Source organism: Procambarus clarkii, chromosome 62 (assembly GCF_040958095.1).
Source record: "Procambarus clarkii isolate CNS0578487 chromosome 62, FALCON_Pclarkii_2.0, whole genome shotgun sequence".
Classification (NCBI taxonomy): domain Eukaryota; kingdom Metazoa; phylum Arthropoda; class Malacostraca; order Decapoda; family Cambaridae; genus Procambarus; species Procambarus clarkii.
The window spans coordinates 15,797,557-15,813,719 of NC_091211.1; positions in this window are offsets into that span (position 1 = coordinate 15,797,557).

Consider the following 16,163-nt stretch of genomic DNA (forward strand, 5'->3'; position numbering starts at 1 on the left):
TTAGGCCCCATTTACATTATGCAGTTCAGTTTTGGTCGCCGTACTATGGAATGGATATAAATTCACTTGAACGTGTCCAGCGTAGGATGATAAGTTAATTCCCCAAATTAGAAAATTTTCATATGAAGAAAGATTAACAAACCTTAAGTTGCATTCACTGGAAAGGCGAAGAGTTAGGGGTGACATGATAGAGGTTTACAAGTGGATGAATGGACATAACAAAGGAGATATTAATAGGGTATTAAAAGTATCAACACAAGACAGAACACGAAACAATGGGTATAAATTGGATAAGTTTAGATTTAGGAAAGACTTGGGTAAATACTGGTTCGGCAACGGGGTTTTTGATTTGTGGAACCACTTACCGCGTAACGCGGTGGAGGTGGGGTCCCTCGATTGTTTCACGCGCGGGTTGGACATGTATATAAGTGGGATTGGGTGGGTTATAGATAGGAGCTGCCTCGAATGGGCCAATAGGCCTTCTGCAGTTACCTTTGTTCTTATGTTCTTATGTTCAATCTTAGAAACTTAATACTGAATAACAAGCTTAACAAAAATCAACTAAAATTAACTGGAGATTTCAATATTGACCTATACCAATATTGAACGTTGGTGTTCTGCGGTCGGTACACAGATCTTGGAATACCTTGAATAGTTGGACAAGAGGATTGAAGCTCTAGAAAAATTAGCTATGTGAAACAGATGGGTGTTGTGGGGAATGAAACGGAGGGGGGAAGAATGTAAGGAAGTGGATGGAAGACTCTCAAGAAAATTAACTATACACTAATGATGGCAGTGTTCAACCCTGTGTGGGGAAAAATGTTGACGGAGAAGCTCAGGAAAAATGGTTTACAAAAATAGAACTTGAAGACATAGTTTTCATTAAGTTAAGACATACATTAGTTAAGACATACATTATGGGTAAATACTGGTTCAGTAACAGGGTTGTTGATTTGTGGAACCAATTGCCGCGTAACATTGTGGAGGTGGGGTCCCTCGATTGTTTCAAGCGCGGGTTGGACAAGTATATGAGTGGGATTGGGTGGTTATAAATAGGAGCTGCCTCGTATGGGCCAATAGGCCTTCTGCAGTTACCTTTGTTCTTATGTTCTTATGTTCTTAGTTAAGAGTAGAGTTACCTTTGATTGTAGTACGGGTGTACAAGTGTTGAGCAAGAAGAAATGTTAAAATGTTGGAAGTTTGTGACTAAGGCAGATATTGCTTCTCAATAACTTAAAATCTTGGGAGGCTGTGGACAAGGCGATTGTGCTTCTCAATGAATTAACAAAACCCCAGCAAAGCCTGAGAACATAGAGGGAAAAATTACTGCGTCTACGTTGTAGTCCTCCCATGTTGGTGTTGTTTGTTTCTTTGTAATGAAATACATTCTTGAAGGACATCACGTTTTGTAACAGTAGAACATAATGATCTTATTATGCTTCCACATGTATTACACCTTTTGAAGTGATAGGATTAATTCATTAGCTCCCACGCCTCTCATTAATCTAATCGCCGAAGCTTCATTTATCGCTGAAATTCTATCCCCAATGCTCTGTATCTTCAATCATATCATTATTATCTCAGTAATTGTATTTCTTGGGCCATGAGAATAATCTTGGGATTATTCTCATGGCTTCATTTTCTACCTTCTCCAACTTGTTTAGTCTGCCTTTACCAAAACAAGAAGTGACAGAGGCAGCATAATCAATAAGAGATCTCACAGTATGCCATGTGATTACCATTATAATGTGAAATGTAGAACATGTAGAACATGATTAATAATTGTGTACTGTATGGGTTTGTGAGCTCCTTGAGGGACCTTATATAGACGAAGGTAGAAATAGCCTAAGCTACTCATAGAGAGAATGCTAAGACATTAGAAAAAATGGGTATAAAGTAAGATTCATGTAAATCCCTTCACATGTGAGAATACTGTTGAATGAGGCAGTTGATGAGATAAGACGAGAGCCTCGGAAATAACTCTTGTCTTGTCAGATAACTTTGAAACAAATAAAGACAAGAATCAAGATGATCCAAGAGGATGAAGAAAAAGTTAAGAGAATGGTAATGGTGGACAGCAGTAACACACTTAATTAAGTATTATGTAGTAATAATAAATACAAACTCGTCCTTCCCGTATGGTAGAGGAAAGTCTACTTGGAAAGATTCAATTTATATGAAATTAAGAGTAGGATACAAATATATCTGCCAATACAGTGTTGATGTCTGTGAAAAAAGATAAGGAGTGTAAATTATGTAGTACGCCGCACGCCCACACCTTAGATCATTATGAATTAGAGTGTCAACTTATTGATAACTTTAGAAATAAGGAAATAAGTAGTATACCACATCCAATTGTTTTGATGTGTGATAATGGTATGACAGAATACTTAGTAGCTGTAAGCATTTTACCCCAGGAATGTGTAACCCTTATATGCTGTGCCTACTATATTAACCTGCAATATTAAATGTGATTCTTGAACTGCGGTTTATGGATTTGTACTGACTGGATTTGTACGCCCTTTGAGGGACTTGAAGTAGTAGGGGGTAGAAATAGCCAAAGTTACTCTATTCCTTTGAGATGTATTTTATATTAAATTTATACTCAATAAACGTACTTGAACTTGAATGTGAAGCTACTCTATCTTTTTGAGTTGTACTTCCTTTTCTCAATAAACTTACTTGAACTTGAATCAAGTTCAAGTATGACAAGTATCAACTTCCTTGAATCCACGTATGACTAACAATTCTGAGATTGGGATTTTAGATAAACCTATGGCTATTTATTTATCTACACTTTGCAATCTTTCATATAGAATAAGGTAGCAGCACATTGCTGTGTATAACAAAACTTGTTAATAATAATAATAATTAAAACGGAAATAATAATAAAGTAAACGGAAATCGTGTCCCTATAGGTGCAACAAGGTTGCTAGATTAAGCGTAAAGAAGCTTAATTGGTAACTGTGTAAAGCCCGGGTGTTAAGCAGGCGCACCAACCATCGTCCCCCGTCCTGTTGCCACACTTCCCATTTCATACTAGACATTTTTATGACTGTAACAAAATACATAACCCTTTTGTTCATATAAATGTATGCATTATCACCGTTGATACTATGCATTTAATTTTTTGTTACGAAATTGAAAGCAGTAAGAGAATAATGATATAATATAATTACACATTCCTTGGCAGAAATGTCTGAAACAAGTGAGCTACAGCGTGCGCCGTTCTCATCCTTTGTTCAACAGTTATTTTTGGTGATATCTTATGTAGCATTTCACAATACAGATTCATTTTTATAAAATTTCCCATTAGAGTGTTTGAATAAACGTACTGCATTTGAAATTCTTTAACAAATTTGTTAATTTTACTGCGCCTTTACCTTGATGACAAGGAAAATAGTTTAACGGAAATGCCTCCGAAAGGGTTATTGTGACTTCCTTGTGCAAATTTTTCCTAACAGTTCGTTACTAGAGAAGGAAGGCAATTGTTTATGTATTTTTGTGGTACTGACGGTCTCAAAATGCAATTAACTTTTACCGTCAGTAGCAAAACCCATAATATACAGTGGATACGAAATATTTATCAACCACTTGCATATCTGAACGTGTACAGAAGGTCGCCGCACCCTATTGCAGCAACACTGGCTGGAGTCACTAAGCTACGAGACTCACAGAGTATATTTAGAGATGTACAGCACTACATAGACAAGAAACACATCTCTTACATTCATGGAATTGGAGAAAATGTTTTGTGAAAATGAATTTTTTTTGTTTTAAAACTCCAATAGATTATAATTTGCACACACTAGTGTTGTGACGCAGTTGTGACGTGCATCTCTTGGTGAGGCAGGTGAAGCACCTTGGGCGTGCCTGCGTGTATGGTCATCACACCGACACCTTTTCCCATGCACGGCCAACCTTTTTTGTATATCTAAACCTTTTTTTTTATCTAAACTTAGATATACACAGCAATGTGCTGCGTAGACGTGTGGCTATTCCATAATAAAAGGATTACAGAGCGTAGATCAAAAGTTTGCTATGTGTTCATATAACATCCCGATCTCACAGAATGGTTAGTCATACATGGCATCAGGAGTCAGCATGAAATGCAAGTCTAATCAATTAGCCAGCTCTAGCTGGATAGATAATTTTATGTTATTCAAAGTCAGCCCTACAGGCCCTTAAAACCTCAACATGCAAAATAGATACTAGGAATGTTGTAACATCAGTTATAAACCACATTATTAATGCAAAGAGCAAGAGTTTCAGTCTCATTTGTATGGATGCCATCTCACAAAGGTGTTGTCATGATAACGACACAGACAAGGCAGCTAAAACTGCATGTGATAAGCCTAAGTTGAGGTGGATATGGACATTCCAATCTCTGCTGTAAAAGCCGCAATATTTCAGGAAATTAGGAAAGACAGAAGAAGTCACTGACACACAAAGGCCAGAAAGCACGAGTGTAATAGGCTATGACATGTTTAGAACTTTGAATTATATGTACGGGCAGCAGACAGTATGACATTGTAATTGCCAGAATTAGGATGGGATATCGATATCTATGACAGGTGACTGCAGATTCCAATTGTAAACTATGTGAACAATAGCTAGGACATGCTCTCCAACTTTATATCTGTGACATCCCTGTTATAAGTGACTTCACACAAAATGGTATGAGGTTCTTTGAGCTCTGTAATCACTTCATACACTCAGGAATCTTGGAAGATTTTTTGTGCAGTACCCAGATTTTGCCAGTGGGGACTAATATATCGATCAGCCTTACATTTTATGTTCTCTCCTCATTTTTTAGCCAGAGTTGATTTGTTTTTGTATTGATTCCATGTATGACTAACCATCCTGTGAGATGGGAATATTAGATGAACTTATAACTAGTTTTTTTATCTACACTCTAATCTTTCATATAGAATAGGGTAGCAGCACATTACTCTGTATACCTAAGCCTGTTAATACAAAAAAATGGATAGTGGATTTCTGGGTCAAGCGAAATTCGGTCAGACTTAGAATGGGAAATAAATTTATTACTTAAATTTAAATTAGCGGTGTGTACAATAACAAATGGGAGTTAAATGTACCAATAATAGCTTATATGTGAATAACTTATTGGCAATTAATTGTTAATAACACTATAATAAATTTACCAGTCGTACTTGCCCTGTTATCAATGATTGTAGACTTAGTTTCATTATCTGCCGATGTAGAGCTGACCAGATGTAAACTGTCAACAAAATTATTCGCACACCCTCCGTTACTATGTGATGGAGTGCGAAAAGATACGTGAATTCAGAGACAATTCTATAACAAATGGTCAAGAGGCGTGTAAATATTTAATTCAAAATGATCTGCTAACAGAAGTGTTGGCCATTGTAACCTATACACCGCTGCTCACTGGATGGCGTGCAGGATAAACATATTTTAATTGTTTATTTATACAAGAGTTCTTACATTCTTGTACAACCACTAGAACGCATAGCGTTTCGGGTAAGCACCTAATCCTAATTTTCACACACACACACACGCACACGCACACACACACACACACACACACACACACACACACACACACACACACACACACACACACACACACACACACACACACACACACACACACACACACATACACACACACACACACACATACACACGAGATGACAAACGAGAGGGCCTCATAATGGTCATGAGAGATATTATTGTACAAGCAGATAAGGATAAATCACGACTGTTGATACTGCGGGACTTCAACTTTAAAGCAATAGACTGGGAGGCCTATGAAGCAAGAACGGAGGACTTTTGGACATGCAGATTTGTGAACCTCATTCTGGAGACATTCTTGTATCAACACATAAAGCAGGCCACAAGAATGAGGGAAGGAGATGTACCGTCAGTACTGGATCTAGTATTCACCAGGAAAGAAGAAGAGATATTGGACATCCAGTACCTTCCTCCCTTGGGAAAGAGTGATCACGTCCTGTTAGACATTGATTATGCTTTAAGATATCATCTAGAAGAAAATGGGGACATTGAAACAGTTGATAAACTCGATTTAAGGAGAGGTCACTATGGGGAACCTCGAAATTTTTGAGTGTAATTGGACAAACTTGTTCCTAGGTAGGGAAGTAAATGAAATGTATGCCAAATTTTTAAAAATATACGAGGAAGGCACACAAACATTCATACCAAAACAGAGATGCAGGGCCAGAAAACAGGATTGGTTCAACAGAAATTGTGAGAGGGCCAGAGACCAAAAGACAAAAATGGAATCAGTATAGGAAGAGGCCAAACCCCCAAACATACCAGTGATACAAAGATGCGAGAAATAACTATACGGCAGAAATAAATTTTGAAAAAGGGATAGCGGATAAATGTAAAACAGAACCGGGCCTATTCTACAAATTCATAAACAACAAATTGCAGGTAAAGGATAATATCCAGAGGTTGAAAATGGGAAACAGATTCACGGAAAATGAAAAGGAAATGTGTAAACATTAAATGAAAAGTTCCAAAGTGTGTTTGTACAAAATGAAATCTTCAAAGAACCAGACATAATAAGAATTCCAGAGAACAACATAGAGCGGATAGAGGTGTCTAGAGATGAAGTGGAAAATATGCTAAAGGAGCTCAGTAAGAACAAAGCAGCTGGCCCAGATGGAGTTTCACCATGGGTTTTGAGAGAATGTGCATCTGTGCTCAGCATTCCACTTCACCTGATCTTTCAGGCATCCCTGTGTACAGGAATCGTAGCAGACGTGTGGAAACAGGTTAACATAGTTCCAATCTACAAAAGTGGCAGCAGGGAAGACCCCCTCAATTATGGACCTGTATCATTGACAAGTGTAATAGTGAAAGTATTGGAAAAACTAATCAAAACTAAATGGGTAGAACACCTGGAGAGAAATGATATATTATCAGACAGACAGTATGGTTTCCGATCTGGAAGATCCTGTGTATCGAATTTACTCAGTTTCTATGATCGAGCCACAGAGATATTACAGGAAAGAGATGGTTGGGTTGACTGCATCTATCTGGACCTAAAAAAGGCTTTCGACAGAGTTCCACATAAGAGGTTGTTCTGGAAACTGGAAAATATTGGAAGGGTGACAGGTAAGCTTTTAACATGGATGAAAAATTTTCTTACATAGAAAAATGAGGGCAGTAATCAGAGGGAATATATCGGACTGGAGAAATGTCACAAGTGGAGTACCACAGGGTTCAGTTCTTGCACCAGTGATGTTTATTGTCTACATAAATGATCTACCAGTTGGTATACAGAATTATATCAACATGTTTGCTGATGATGCTAAGATAATAGGAAGGAAACGAAACTTAGATGATTGTCATGCCCTTCAAGATGACCTGGACAAAATAAGTATATGGAGCACCACTTGGCAAATGGAATTTAATGTTAATAAATGCCATGTTATGGAATGTGGAATATGAGAACATAGACCCCACACAACCTATATATTATATGAGAAATCTTTAAAGAATTCTGATAAAGAAAGAGATCTAGGGGTGGTTCTAGATAGAAAACTATCACCTGAGGACCACATAAAGAATATTGTGCGAGGAGCCTATGCCACGCTTTCTAACTTCAGAATTGCTTTTAAATACATGGATGGCGATATACTAAAGAAATTGTTCACGACTTTTGTTAGGCCAAAGCTAGAATATGCAGCGGTTGTGTGGTGCCCATATCTTAAGAAGCACATCAACAAACTGGAAAAGGTGCAAAGACATGCTACTAAGTGGCTCCCAGAACTGAAGGGCAAGAGCTACAAGGAGAGGTTAGAGGCATTAAATATGCCAAAACTAGAAGACAAGAAAAAGAGGTGATATGATCACTACATACAAAATAGTAACAGGAATTGATAAAATCGATAGGGAAGATTTCCTGAGACCTGGAACTTTAAGAACAAGAGGTCATAGATTTAAACTAGCTAAACACAGATGGCGAAGAAATATAAGAAAATTCACTTTCGCAAATAGAGTGGTAGACGGTTGGAACAAGTTAGGTGAGAAGGTGGTGGAGGCCAAGACCGTCAGTAGTTTCAAAGCGTTATATGACGAAGAGTGCTGGGAAGACGGGACACCACGAGCGTAGCTCTCATCCTGTAACTATACTTAGGTAATTACACACACACACACATCCCCCAGGAAGCAGCCCATAGCAGCACCCCTAACTCCCAGGTACCTATTTACTGCTCGGTGAACAAGGGCATCAGGAAGAAAGAAACTCTGACCATTTGTTTCCGCCTCCGCTGGGGATCTAATCACGAGCGCTCAGCAGTCAGGCCCCTAATTGCAATTGTGACACTAGCTTTCCCCCCCACCAAGTTAGTTGCTTAAATTAGATACTGCACTTGTGGTCGGTCTCAAGCCCATTGTTGATGTGACGATGTGCATTGAATTTTGTAACTAGCTCATCAAGATTGTAACTTGCCTAGCTAAATGAATTGTGGGGGTCAGCCCCTGAGCCTATTATGTGTCTCTATAACCCTTTCCACTACTCCATACAAGATGGGTATGGGGGTGCATAACAAATTAACAATACTAAATGATATGAGGTACTTTGAGCTCTGTAAGCACTTCATACACTCACGATTATTGGATGATATTCCTGTGCTGTTTCCTTATTTTGCTAGTGGAGGCTAATAGGTCAGTCTTACATGTTGTTGTTTTAAATTTAGCTACTCAGAACGAAGTGTCCATGTAGCACGGGCTATGGTGAGCCCGTAATCAGTTTTACGATTGTTGAAGATTAAGCCACCCAAAGGGTGGCAAGGGCATGAATAGCCCGTAAGTGGTGGCCCTTTGGAGCCATTACCAGTATCAATAGATGATACTGGAGATCTGTGGAGGTGCGACCGCACCCTGCGTAGTGGACTTACCTGGCACAGGATCAGTCTTACAGTTCTCCTGCTGTTATATATGACTAAGCATCCTGTGAGATGGTGATATTAGATGACCTTATAGCTTGTTTTTGATCTACACTTTGTAATATTTTGTACAGAATAGGGTAGCAGCACATTGCTGTACTCAACGTTGTGCGTGTGGTGTGTTGCACTTCTCACATGTCAATCAACAGGTGTACAGATTCGTGAGCCTATTGGGCTCTCATATCTACACTTGAAACTGTGTATGGAGTCAGCCTCCACCACATCACTGCCTAATGCATTCCACTTGTTAACTACTGACACTGAAAACGTTCTTTCTAACGTCCCTGTGACTCATTTGGGTACTACGTTTCCACCTGTGTCCCCTTGTTCGCGTACCACCCGTGTTAAATAGTGTTAAATAGTGCTGTCAATACCTAAGCTTGCTAATAAAAAAGAGTGAAGAATCTTCTAATTTTTGCCCAGGCGAGTGAAACACACATGTGTGGGAATATATCTAATAATATTAAATTTATTTATTTATTAATATTAAATTTAATTAGAAATATTAAAATGATTTAGATAATTATAATTTAGCAACCTCAGGGATCAGCAAAATAAACTTATAGACTCTAAAATATAAGTCAAGTGTTAATAACTGATGGTGTGCAAATAATAAAAGTTTACATTGCAATAAAGTACAGTGCGGGCTGCAACCTGACAACATTTTAGATGTGACACACCGCTTGGCATTGATAACGCTTAAGGAAAGTAACAGGATAATGAACATAATGGCATAAAACTTATGGAAATAAACTTGTGACAAAATATATAGCTTGCCAAAGCAAAAAGGATAATTGCCAACTCCTAAAGTCAATTGTTGCAATAAGCTGCAACTGGCACAGCGTGCCCCCGAGTCACAAGAAATGTAAACTGCTCTAACTGTAAGAACCATGCGCCCACATTAACTTGAAAAGCGGTAGGTGCTAATGTGGGCGCTGGCTGTGGCAAACACCATATTTAAAATAAAACATGTAAGGCCGTGAAATGAAATGGTGCTGAATAGGGGGGTCCGGCGGAGGCCCCAAACGCTAGGCCTGCTGGCGCAGAGCCCAAACATTCGTCAGTGTAGGAAGTAGTTATAGAGCTCAAATTATATTTGGTCAGAAATAATTTATATCAGGGCAATCACAGATTTCTACCTGCATTTACCTGAGGGCAACTAACCAACTAATGACCTCGAGGAGGACAGGAAGCCGTAAGTTTGTCAAAGGCCCCCCTAATTGTCCTGATCATTTTTTTTGCAAGCTAGATTATAAAGTTCAACAGTTTTGGCATTTACGCCCTCAGCGGGTAGGCGGTTCCATGGGTTTATTGTTGATGAAAAAGCCTTTGATGTTTTCAGCCCTACATTGTGGTTTGTTGAGCTTAAAATCGTTACTTCTTGTCTACGTTATAGATGACCTTTTGAAAAAGTTGACCGGATCAACATCCTCCAAATTGTTCAGTATATTGAACGTTTCGATGAGATCAGCCTTATCATGTCTGGTTTTTAGTGTTGTTAGCCCTGTAGCCCTCAGCTACAGCTGTCCTGGTATGGGAGATGACTCGGTTCTGGAATTACTATTGTTGCACTTTCTCCAATGAAGCTTTCTTTCTGAAGATGAGGTCTCCGTGCCTGGATACAATAATCCAAGTGGGGGCGCACTAGAGGTTTATACAATTGAATGACCACCTTCTTTTCCTTAAGTCAAAGGTTGCTCTATTATTCCTAGGGTTTGGTAAACTTTTTTTTTGACTACCGCTCCCACTTGTGCAACTTTCAGTGAATGATGGAGTCTGACTATACATAACGTCCTTTATAGATGTAGGTTCCAGGATAGTGTAAGTGTCCTAACTCTTATTTATATAGTACACCAGTGATCTTTGTGGTGTCTAGCGGGCAGTTTTTTCAGTGGAATTGAGTGGTTGGCTGTAGTAGTGGAAAGCAGGACGGACAGGGATCGTTTTGCTTTTTTCGACGGCCCCTGTCCGTCCTGCCTGTTTTTCGTTACATTTTTTGTGGGGACACGATCCGTCCTGTCTATTTTTCGTTACAGTTTTGTGGGGACACGATCCGTCCTGTCTATTTTTCGTTACAGTTTTGTGGGGACACGATCCGTCCTGCCTGTTTCTCGTTACTGAATCGCCTTGACAAAATCCAAAGAAAAAACGGAAGACGTAGAGGTCTTCACTAACACACCAGCTCCATAACTGATACAGCCAGCCATCCGAGGCTGGAATTCACCATGAAGACCCCCATCCATCCACAGATCTCTAGTATTAGCTATTGGTACTGGTAATGGGTCGAAAGAGCCTCCACTTACGGGCTCACCATAGCCTGTGCTACTTTTAGGGTTGCTTAATCTTCATCAATCATCTGCAGTCCTGCTCTTGGTTTGGATTGGCACGTCCACGGACCCCAATCCCAGATCTTCAGTATCAGCTATCGATACAGATTAAATGGCTCCAAAGAGCCTCAAACTTACGGGGCTCACCATAGCCCGTGCTACTTGGAAGTTTATCTTCCGAGTACCTGGCCCAACCACTTGGGCTGGACGGTAGAGCGACGGTCTTGCTTCATGCAGGTCGGCGTTCAATCCCCGAACGTCCAAGTGGTTGGGCACCATTGCTTTCCCACCGGTCCCATCCCAAATCCTTATCCTGACCCCTTCCAAGTGCTATATAGTTGTAACGGCTTGGCGCTTTCTCTTGATAGTTTCCTTCCTTCCTTCAGAGTACCTGAATCTAAAACAACAACAGATTGATGAAGAATAAGCCACCCAAGATGTGGCACAGGCATGAATAGCCGGTAAGTGGTAGATTTTTTGGAGTGAATGGGATCTTTGGTCGTGAAAGGATATACTGTATCCTGAGCTCCCATTTAAATAGGGCTTATATAGCCCTAAAATATGAAAGCCAACGCTGCAGTGTTGATGTAGTCGATCAGAAAACCCTAAACTCGGGTATACCACCTTCGTGTGTGGCGACTTCTGCGTACAACAGTTTATGTAATGAACACCTCCAAAGGATACCTGATCAACCAGACTGTGATTCGTACGTCATTCCCCACTTCTACCTCTTACCAAAGATCCATAAAGCACTAGAAGAAACAAGAGGAACATGGCAAGGGAGACCGGTTCTTAGAGCTTGCCGGGCCCCAACAAGGCCGGTAGACTGGATCTGCACAGTCCTCCTGAACCCCTTACTACGTCTACTATCGGAAAGGATCCAAGATACGACGGATTTCCTCAAGGAAATTGCAGAAATCAGTGGCCCCGTCCCGAGAGGGGCTCGCCTTTTTTCCATTGATGTGGTATCGCTCTACCCGAGCATATCACAGAGAGAAGCTGCGAAGTTAGTAGCATCTTTTTTTTTACAGATAACAGAGTAAAAATCAGACAGGAACTTCGAGACGCAGGAGTATGGAGGACCCCCCTCGAAGGAAACTCTTGAGGAGGCCATCCTCCATGTGATGAGACACCCTTTTGCAATTTGAAGGACGAATATACCGGCAAACCAAGGGTACAGCGATAGGAGCATCCAGTAGTGTGACAATCGCTGAAATATTTGTGCATGTAGTGTTCGAGAGGAAACGATCCCACAGGAAGGACGGACCGGCGGTATATTTCCGTTACATAGACGACATCTTCGGAATAATGGAGGACGGTTTCCCGCGCCTAGAAGGTTTCTTTCTATGGTCAAACACAGTTTATGAAAACCTTAAGTTTACCCTCGAACACAGTGACTCAATGATAAATTTCCTACATACAACAGTGTATATAGACCCGCTAACCAGGGATCTGCATACGAAGGCATACTATAAACCGACTAACCTTCACACGTATCTGAAATTTGACTCGAGCCACCCACTAGCCTTGAAGAAATCGCTACCCAACTCACTTGGACTCAGACTCAAGGTCAAGGTGGGATGCCTGGTCAACCAGGCGTCCAACAGCCTGGTTGACCAGCCCAGCAACCAGGAGGCCTGGTCGACGACCGGGCCGCGGGGACGCTAAGCCCCGGAAGCACCTCAAGGTAAGGTAACAATGGTAGTGGACCATATGGACAATATAAAGTGGAAAAGGCAGTATATAAATCACCACAGCAAGAGACTTGCAACACAGCTGCGCAACTTCAAGAAATCAGCTGTCCAAGTGAAGGTGCGAAAAGGGAAGAAGAGATGAATGTTACTGGTAACAGAAATTCACTGACAAGATCATTCTGAAGTTGTCAGGGTACTTCACAAAAGTAATCAGGGACAATATAAACACTGACCGGGAATACACGAGGAATGCATGCCTGTCCGAACTGTTCCATGCAACGTCCACAGATGAAAAGCCAATGCACGTGATTTGGCAAATTGGCACGTGAAGCCAATTTGCACGTAGTCTTTGCCCTAAAGGCAAAGACTACGTTTCGCGTTTCTACGAATAAGACAGCAAATGTTAAGTCCCCTTGATCACATAGCGAAATGCTTGTACAATTCTAGCTACCGAACAATCACATGACTGAAGTCTGGAAGATATACATACATCTTGTATCTGAGAACAAAGTGTCTGAAGGTGTAGAATTTAAATGAGTGTCTACACCACGGAGATTGGAAACACATCCCCCAGAGATTATTTGTCATTATATAATGGAATGTGAAAAAATCGCGGAATTTAGAGATAACACCATCAATAGTGTCCAAGAAATGTGTAAGTTCTTCATTCATAATGATGTGCTGCCCGAAATCTTAGCGAAGTATCCAAAATTTGCTTACTGTAGGTAATGCATGCACATGACTGTAAAGCTGCCGCCCAGTTGGGTGGGTGTGTAGCAAGACTAGTAACTGTGTGACTATCATAGATGTAAAGTGCCTTGTATAGGGACTGTTGTGAGCCTCTTGTTGATCACTTGTTACACAAAAGATCACTGATGTGTGTATTTGTGTGGGTGATTAAATATGTATGTGTATGTATATATATATATACGTATATATATATATATATATGTACATGTATATATAACATTAATAATTTTGTAACTAGCGTCAAAAAATTGTCATTTGCTTAGCTAAACGAACTAGAGGGTTCCTGTATAAACATAATCGGTTCAGTTCCTGAACCGATTATGTGCCTCTGTAATCCTTTACACCACCGCCCACGGGATGGGTATGGGGTGCATAATAAAGAAAAAATTGAATCGGTATGACCATTATTGACTTTAGCATGACCCACAGAGCCACAAAGTACAACGGCGAGTATTAGTGAAGGGGACCCTGCCCAGCATCGCTGGACTTCCTCCTAATAACAGGCCTGAATGGTACTTCAACATCAAGGATATGCAACAACCTACAAGCCGAACCTTGTTGATGGGGTTCGAGAGTTCTATTCTCCAAGCCCGGCCCGAGGCCAAGCTTGACTTGTGAGCGTTTGGTCCACCAGGCTGTTGTTTGCAGCGGCCCGTAGGTCCATATATCGACCACAGCCCGGTTGGTCCGGCACTCCTTGGAGAAAATTATCTAGTTTTCTCTTGAAGATGTCCACGGTTGTTCCGGCAATATTTCTTATGCTCGCTGGGAGGGTGTTGAACTATGGACCTCTGATGTTTATACTGTGTTCTCTGATTGTGCCTATGGCACCTCTGCTCCTCACTGGTTCTATTCTGAACTTTCTTCCATATCGTTCACTTCAGTATGTTATTATTTGATCTCTCGGCTTCTTTCTAGCGAGTACATTTAGAGAGCATTGAGACGATCCCAATAATTTAAGTGTTTTATTGCGTCTATGCGTGCTGTATGTGTTCACTGTACTCCCTCCATTTCAGCAATCTCTCCTGCTCTGAAGGGGAGAGTATTCAAGACGGGACAGTAAAAGTAATTTTGCATAGTACAACTACTGTGATGGGATCCCTGGATTTGAAAGTTCTCGTAATCCATCCGATCATTTTTCTGGCTGACGCAATATTTGCTTGGTTATGCTCCCTAAACGTTAGGTAGTCCAACCCGTTCTCGCACTTTTAACCTATTACAGGTATAGGTTAAGTAATAATCGTAATTACAAAGCAATAAGATGCTTATCTTAACATACTAAGGTTAGGTAAACTCGGTGTTTTCTATGAAGCTTTTCAAGGTAAACTAAAATATTAACAATAAATTAGTATGTCACATATGCACGTAATTAATAAGTCAATACTGACTATAAGAAAGTGCGAGAACGGATTGGGTAGTCAGACATCAGTATTCCCAAATCCTTTACATGCTGCCTTCCTACTATGGGCACATTTGATTATGTTTTGTAACCTGTATTATTTTTAAGGACCTCTTTTTACCGTACCCGAGTACACTGATAATCATATTTTTTGTTACCCAGTCGAAAACTTTATTAATATCTGCTTGAAATTTTCCAATGTCTTCAGCAGAACTAATTTTCATGCTGATTTTTGCATCTACTGCAAAGGATAATACGAAGCTGTGACTGGTATTTTTGGCTATATCTGATATGAGAATAAGGAAAAACAGTGGAGCAAGGACTGTGCCTTAAGGTATAGAGCGTTTAATTGCACTTGAGACTATTTTATATGATTGACTGTTACTCATTGTCCTGTGTTGACAGAAAACTGATTATCCAGCGTGTTACTTCTATTACTTTGTCATTTATTTTTAGCCTTTGCGAAGTCAGTGTATACCACATCAGCATTGTTTTTCTTCTAATGCCTGTGATTTTATCGTAATGATCAAGTAGCTGTGACAGGTACGATCTTACCGCAATGTTGGCCTGGGCTGTGGTCATTGGTCTTCAAGAAATTGGTGACCTGACTCCTAATCACACTCAAATACTTTTAGTATGTGGGACGTTAGTGCAAGTTATAATTCTTTGCTCCTTTTGTAAAGGGACTATGACTGCTGGTGGGACCTATGCCTGAGCTACTGGCACCTTACATTTCTATAAAATTAATTGAATTCCATGAAGCTGGACCCAGAGCTGGGTGCATGAGCATGTTCTCAATTCCACTTTCAAAATTTAATATGCTCGCGATTATATCGGTTATATTTACAGGGGTTTGGATATAACGCATAAAAAAAATTGTATCTTCCACTTCATGCTTATTGGAGTGCTAAACATGCCCCCATACTGCTTTCTTAGGATTTCACTAATCTCTCATCCTCCGTGTATGAACCTTCACCCGTACGAATATGTACAATACTGGCAGCGGTCTTGCTTTTGACCCTGGGGCTAG